Below are 8,160 nucleotides of genomic sequence, written 5' to 3'. Positions count from 1 at the left end.
CAAAGAAAGATCCGGAGTTTATTTCAAGTATTTCATGTTTATTTACTAAAATGTTCTGGAAAAATGAAATATTTGGACAAATGAATCAAGATTCATTTGTACCAGAATGATGGCCAAATGCCTCAAATGCAATAGTGTTTCACAGTCCCACTGGATAAGGTATCATGGGCTGATTGTGTTGTGCCCTTAAACAGGGGAAATAGTGAGGAGAGGTGAAAGAACGGCACAGACACGCAGCTCTCACTCTCACTTGTCTGTATTGAGTTTCAGAAGCAATACAACCAAAACAATATTCTTATGGATGCACTCAGTCTCAGGACAACTGTATCCAAACTAAGTCACTATTGTTCGCTGCATTAGCTGATGAGAATACTTTAGATAACATGAACTGTAGCATTAGACAAAAACATATTTTTAACTCGCACATGTTAGCTGACACAGTCACTAACTTTCCACAGCAATGAAATAATACTTTAAGTACTGCATGTCTTTCAGTAGTTAACTTATACAGATCGTAACAGAAAAATCTTCACACAATATGGCGAAGTAATAGCGAAAACTAGCATACGCAGCAACAGAGATTAACTGGAACTTCTCAGCAAAATAGTCCGCAATTCACATCTTCCGCTACAATGAACAATGATAACAATGTAATAATCAACAGTAACACACATTTATATAGATTTGTGCATGACAGTTACCTTAAACAGGGGAAATAGTGAGGAGAGGTGAAAGAAAGGCACAGACACGCAGCTCTCACTCTCACTCGTCTGTATTGAGTGAAGGAGGAAGCGCGCGAACCCACCTACTGGAGCCCTGAGGCATTAACAATGGATCGATGCACAATCAACCCAGGCAAAACTTTCACTACTTATCTCCCTCTATATTCCCACTGCATATTCTATTCGAAAACAGTCAAAGCAACAAATAAAACATTAATAAGGGCATGACATGAAATGTAAGGAACAGAGATGTACAACTTCAAAACTAATCAAATTTATGATCCACCACAGTTGCATGGCAGGCAGAGACACAAATACTCACTAACAGAGACGCACACTCAACATGAGGAACCAGCAACGTGACAAGGAACACTGGGAAGCTGGGAAAAACAAGGCACATGTGAAATAAGTCAGACTAATGACAAGGGAAGCAAAACTGAACACAACACAAGAGACTACCAAAATAAAACAGGAACATAACACTGAGACTGAAACACAAATTTAACAGGCCAAAGTAAACACAAAGATAAAACTGAGTAAATATGGGCAACAACAGAAACACAGACATAGGAGGACAGGAAAAACCTGAGAATAACTAACAACGAAATCTTAAACACACATTTAGAATGACACCCTAACCTAAGAAAATATAATATTTAAACTGAAAACTACTCAAAGTCAAATAAATGTTTTATTATTTAACTGAATATGAGGACTGGAGGGTCTGCCTGCAGTCAGGCCTCAATTAAAACTCATGTTTTGTGAGTAATTCATGTTGCGATTTGGAAGAGTTTCATGTCTTGCCTTAATACTATTATTATTACTATTATTATTATTGTTGTTGTTAAATGTTCGTCTTTCAGAGCTGAGAGTGAAGATGAGTCCTTCTGCAGTGGTGACAGAGGGTCAGAGAGTCACACTGACCTGCAGCACCAGATGTCCTCTGACTGACAACACAAACTACATTTGGTACTTGAACAGTCGACCTCTGACCGCGAGCGAGAACCAGAACAAACATCTGATCCTAGACCCAGTCAGCAGGGAGGATGCAGGAAGCTACTCCTGTGCTGTGAAAACCAACAAAGATATCAGCTCTGCTCCAAAGACTCTCACTGTCCAAAGTATCACAGGAACATGGACAATTGGAGTTTCTGTAATAGTTCTGGTTTCAATACTTCTCCTTTTCTTCTTTTTGATTAGGTAAGCAACACGGTGTTTGATTCAAAGTGACAACATTTTATCTCTGGCATGAACTCACTTATTTTTTCTGTTTATTACTTTCAATAATCAGAAAAAAGAGGACTACGAGTCAGTCTTCCACAAACGAAACATCAAACAACATAGTGGAGGTAAAGATTACTGTAGAGTTGGAAAACACATTTTCATACTGAATGATCTTTCTTACAGAGTCAAAGGAGTCAAATCTTTAAGTGAATTATGATGTATCGCTTTTTGTTCTCAGCTAAATCCTGATCCTGTGCGTGAAGACATCTTAGGTGAGCCACAGGTGGAGGATGAAGTCCTCTACAGCAAAGTCTACTTCTTTAAAAACCACACAGATCCTCTTTTGTCTACCATAGAGCCACTTCAGCCAAGAGAAGAGCAGCATGCTGATTACACTGTGGTGAAGTATAGAAATAACACGAGCTCTGATGAAGAATCTGTTGTCCTTTCAACAGAAACAGACCCCACATGGTGTTGAACAAGCCTTTTAACACATCTCTGCAACTGTCATTTAAAATTTTGTGCATCACACTTGAATCTTCATTTTACCTTTTTGCTGTGTTCGACAAAATTAGATTAGGCAGTTCGATGGGCTTCACATGTTACTCATATGAATGGAATAATTCATGATCATGTAAATATTATGCTCATGTATTTTTATTTTTATTCTATTTTAGCAGGTCACGTGCCTTTTGTCTCCCTTTTCTAACCGTGAGAGCAATTACACACAAAGAAAGGTTGTTCACTATAATCCAAGAACAAAGGGATACAACAACTGTAGTGTTTGCTGTGGGGATGACCCTTGTGTGCATGTGCTATTATAGCAGAAGACACTGAAATGCGGGAATGTCACTGCATTATAGCCTTGATTTTGTCACAGTGCAGAATATTTAAGTCCAAGTTGTTACTCTTATTTATTTCGTAACAACTGGAAACCTTGTTATGTCTTTTTCAGAACTGTACATTTAACCATTTCATTGCTGTTAGTAATTTTTATTTCATTGACGGTTTGTTCTTATATCATTATATCACTGGTGAATTTTGCCACTTAGCGCTGCCCTTTGTCACTTTTATATATGTATAAACATATGATGTGTTTTTGTGTATATATGTAAACCTTGTTGAAAATTTGGATTTACAAAGTATGACAATTACAAATACAGATATCAGTGTCACAGTATAAAGACAAATAACCTGATTTAGAAATTATTTTATTTGTGGCAACAAGCAGAGATAAAAGGCTTTTCATCTGTAAACTCCTCACCCAGCCCCCACACTTGCATGTGCATTGCTGCGATTGCAATCAGTTTCTAGCAGAGAGTCTTTTTGCGTGCTAACTCAAAGATAATAACAGGGTTCAGTGGAAAATATTACTGAAAACATAACCTGCAAGCGCCAACCAAATACCCATCTGCAGAGACTGCTACTGAGATCATGAGCTGTGATAATGGCAGCCTACGGTGGACAGACCACAAACTGCTAAAGAGCAGAACAAGCTAGACTGGTGCTTAATAATGGTGATGTTTTCCAAATGGTCACTATTATTATTAATATTATTGTTATTATTATTATTTTAACAGGCTGTAAACATGCCTTGTAAAAATGTTTGTATTTTAAGCATTTTAACTCTTGTGCCATTTTTTATTGCACTCCATCAGGTTTGAGCAGGAGAGTTTTAGAAAAAGTAATGAATACATACAGCATACATATATATACATAAATGTAGAGGAATAATATCAATACTTAGAACAGTCATTGAGACTGAAAGTTACCTGAACATCTAAAATATTCAGCACAAGACAACTAAGCCCCATTGTTCTTCCTGCAGACAGCAAAAGAACCACAGAGGAAGGACATTCATGTTTACTCTCTTTTCTTTTTGTCCTTGCCTGTCCTGCCCGGCAATCAGAATTATTGTCTGAAGCCCAAGAAAAAGCCCAGCAGATTTATGTTCCCAAGTTGACCAAGTTCCGCTTTTGCTGTCCTGGTCCACTTGATAGTAATAGTTTTTATAGATAGATAGATAAAATAGAGGATTTTTTATTATGAGTTATTACAATCAGAACAGATAGGACGGGGAGAGGAAAGAGAAAGAAAAAGGAAAGAGAAGTTTGGAAGACAGTTAACAGAAGGAGAGGAGAGATAGAGAGAGAAAAGACACTGAAAATCTGCTGAAAAAAAATGAGCAAAAAAAAAACAACAGCAGGGAAACCACAGCAACAACCAACATATGCAAAAGTAACAGTAAATAATAAATATTAAATGTTACTGAGCAGCATAGAGTACTAATAATGCATTATGTGTTTAGAGGCAGCAGCCGACCAAGATACTGTGCATCTGTGATTACCTGTTTGTACACCTCTGTGTGTAAGAGCTCTTGTGTTCATAAGATTTCTCCATCTAAATGTCTAATAGTAGGTGTAGGGAGCCATATGCCCCCAGGACATGAAGCAGGAATGGAAGAGACCCAGACCCCCAGACATCCAGTGCTTTCTATGCCTGCTGAACATAAAACAGTCATGTTAGTCCTTCTGTTTTTCCATCCATTATGACCTAGATGAAATTTATTCAAGAAAAAAAACAAGACATACAAAAAAAGTTTTGAGCCTTTGGCTTTTGTTACTGTTATAGGAGGGGTAAATCTGGGATGTCCTTTGGGAACATGGTGGGGTTTCCTCATCCTCACACTCTCTCTTGGTAGAAACGAAGGTTTCTGTGCGTGATGCCTACAATCAGTGTAACGTTGCATTTTCAACTGATATTTCTGAACTGAGTGACGTGCAATGTTATCCAGTGGAGACACAGCAGAAGGCAAAGGGAGTACATCCAGTTTAGTAACCATCTTTCTGCCATACAGGAGTTCATAGGGAGAGAGGGAAGTAGTTACATGCGGTGTTGCACGGTAAACTTGAAGCCAATCCAGCACAGTCTCCTTCCATGGTTTTGACTGCTGGATTGCTGTCTGGATAGAGGTGCGGAGGGCACGATGAAACCTTTCGATTGCTCCATTTGCAGCTGGGTAGTAGACAGATGTTCTGCTGTGGGAGATGCCTCTATTACAGAGGTAAACTGTGTACCATTGTCAGTTACAATGTTCTGGGAGCAGGATTAGTATGTGCAGTTTTGTCATTGAACTGGCAAAGGCGTTTTGTGAGCACAATCCCTTGGTGACTTCCATGTGCCAGTGCAATCAGTTTAGGTCTCACTGAAAGTGGTGCAATGAGCCTTGAGCCTCTGAGAACATAATCACTTAGGGTTGAGAGTGCATTACAGATTTTGTAGTAAGGTGCAAGTGTGACATCAAGTGCTTTGATTGAGGCAGGCCAGCCACTTTATATTTGTGAACGCAAAGCAACCAGTTCAGGGCAAGTTGAACAGGCAGAGTCAGAGTCAGCAACTGGAAGTGAGGACATGGCAGCAGCAACTTGAGCTATCATTTCATGATCTGCATCTGATGTGGGATGGGAAGAAACAGACAGGGGCAGGCGAGAGAGACAGTCAGCTGTATAGTTTGGAGAACCTAGGCAGACCAGCGGGCGATGCACATGCCAGCCCGATTAATCCCTTTGGTGCTCAGCAGTGTTGTCAGAGCTTGGTGGTCTGTCTGCAGAGTAAAACGTCGGCGTCACAAATATGTTCTCCATTTCTCTGCAGCCCACACACAAGCATAAGCTTCTTTTTCAATAGTTGAGTACTTTTGTTGTGTTGCAGACAGTGTGCGGGGAGCAAACGCCACAGGTTTTTCTGTGCCATCAGATTGCACTTGAGCAAATACAGCACCAAGCCCATAGTCACTTGCATCAGTAGAGATCACTACACGCAAGGCAGGGTCAAACAGTAGCAGTGCAGGACTATTCACCAGGAGTTTTTTAACTTCTTCAAAGCTCGCTTGTGCATCTAAAGTCCGTGTGAAGGTGTTCTTGTCGCTAGCACAGGCATGCATAGGGGCTACAACAGTTGCAAAGTTTGGCAAGAACTTGGAGTACCATGACATCAAGCCCAAGAAGGATCTCAAAGCAACAGCATCAGATGGGGGAGGGGCTCTTAAAACAAAATCAATATGCTCCTCATCAGGAAGAATGCCATCAGCAGTGACAACATGACCTAGGAAGCATAGTAATGTCTTCCTAAAATGGCATTTGTTTTCGTTAAGCACAAGTCCAGCATCTTTGAGCTTCTGCAGGATAGTGTTAAGGTTTTGGTCATGCTCAGCTGCACTTTTACTGTAGACAGTAAGGTCATCCAGGTAATTTTGGAGACCTGGGAGGTCTTTTTTAAGGATTTCAGCCATCATTTTCTGAAAAGCTGAGGGGGCAGAGGCCAGTCCATAAGGTACTCTGCAGAATCTGAAGAGTCCATCATGTGTAATGAATGCTGTCAAATCTCTGCTATCTTCATGCAGGGGCAGCTGGTAGTATGCATTTGCAAGATCAATTGTAGAAAACACTTTTGCACCCCGTAAGCTGGCAAACAATTCATCCACATGTGGTAAGGGGTAGCAATCAGTGATCACAGCTTTGTTTGGTTCACGGAGGTCTGCATACAGCCTTATTCCACCAGTTTTCCATCCTGTCACAACAATTGTGGATACCCATGGTGATGCATCAATCCGTTCAATGACACCAGCTTTGAGTAAACGATTCAGTTCTGCTGAAACTGAAGCCCTCACAGCAAACGGGAGACGTCGCAGCTTCTGACGGGCAGGTTTGACTGTTGGGTCAACTTTCACTTTATACACAAAGGCACGCACGCAGCCAATATCTGGGGCAGCAGGGATGCAAGAAGCAGGTGATGGATTTGTAGACATCACAGAAGCAGTAGGATCAGTACATGGAGGTAGAACAGTATTGCCTGCAATGCTGACATTCAGTGCTTCCATCAGATTTCTTCCAAGAAGAGGAGTTCCTTTTTTTTTACAACAAAGAACACAGCTGAGGCAGATGCATTTCCTCTGCTCACTGTGACTTGCAGGCAACCTAACAGGAATTGTTTTCTTTGTGTATGTAACCAGTTGAAGGTCAGGTGGTTGTAGTGGCGTATCACTGAAGTGCTCTTTGTAGATGTGGTTAGGCAAGATAGAAACTGCAGAACCTGTGTACACAATCAGTTCAATGTCCTTAGCTGATGAGGTAGGTGTTCTCACATTTATGCTGCATTGCAATCCTTTTGATGCATGCGAAGGATCTGTTAAGTAGAGGACTGTGAGTTGTGGTAAATGGACTTCCCATACATCTTTTTTCTTGGATGAGCAGCAGACACGAGCAAAATGTCCAATTTTATGACACATTTTACATGTAGCTTTGGCAGCAGGACTCTGACGAAGGTTGGCTAAATGACTGTTTGAACCACATCTAAAACAGTTCTTAGTGGGTGTGGTTGCATGAGATGGCTTTGCAGGTTGAGCATTGGATTTGTGTTTCTCACTCACGCTCCTGCATGGAGTGTGAGTGAGACTGCACAGCTTGGACTGGAGTACTGCTGTCTGCAGCTATGGATTTAGCTTGTTGAACTGCAGATTCCATTTGTGTTCCCAGTGTAACAGCTTTATCTAGAGTCAAATCGGGTTCAAGCAAATTTCTTTCTCTTATGCTGGGGCTAGACACATGTTCAACTAGCTGTTCACGGATCATTTCTTCTGTCCTGTCATCAAACAAACATTTAGAAGCAAGGTCACGCAAGCTCGCCACATACTGGATAACAGTCTTATGTGAAGCTTGTGTTCGCTTTCTGAAAGCATGTTTTTCCACAACAACATTTACCTTGGGTGAAAAGTGTTGTTCTAGGGCAGTAACAGCAGAGGCGGAAGTATCACCTGTATTTGGCATTGAGCAGAAAATCCTTTGTCCCTCTGTTCCTAAGCAGTGAAGTAAAGTAGCTCTTCTTCGTGCAAATAATTGTTGAACATACGCATCCACATGTTAAAGGCCAAAGCAGGATCTCCAGGGCAAGGCAAAGCAGTGGAGAGGCGTTTGCAGCCATGATGACAAAAAAACTAAGCAGAAAAAAACATGCACATTGAGTTATCAGTTAGCATCTTAACTTTATTCTAACTCTAAATTTTCCCGACTGCACTTTACTCTTATTTCATGACACCACCCTCTAGTGGTGCAATATGGTATAGTCATTACAGGACACGACACTTGCTTATGTCAGCTGTTAGGGAAAATATTCTAAAACACTTCTTCAGTAAAGACTCAGAGAAGAGAAACACACA

General features: G+C 40.7%; 1 long non-coding RNA gene across 1 annotated transcript; it reads left to right on the top strand.

The window, feature by feature from the left end:
• Positions 1-1,733: 1,733 nt before the first annotated feature.
• LOC101484795 (uncharacterized) lies at positions 1,734-3,458 on the top strand. Its single transcript, XR_192024.3, has 3 exons — positions 1,734-1,922; positions 2,014-2,071; positions 2,185-3,458. It is a non-coding gene; the product is annotated as an uncharacterized LOC101484795 (long non-coding RNA).
• Positions 3,459-8,160: the final 4,702 nt, after the last annotated feature.

The sequence above is a fragment of the Maylandia zebra genome, linkage group LG6, assembly GCF_041146795.1.
Source record: "Maylandia zebra isolate NMK-2024a linkage group LG6, Mzebra_GT3a, whole genome shotgun sequence".
NCBI lineage: Eukaryota > Metazoa > Chordata > Actinopteri > Cichliformes > Cichlidae > Maylandia > Maylandia zebra.
Note: the sequence above shows the minus strand (reverse complement) of the source record. Positions and strands in the feature narration are given on the sequence as shown.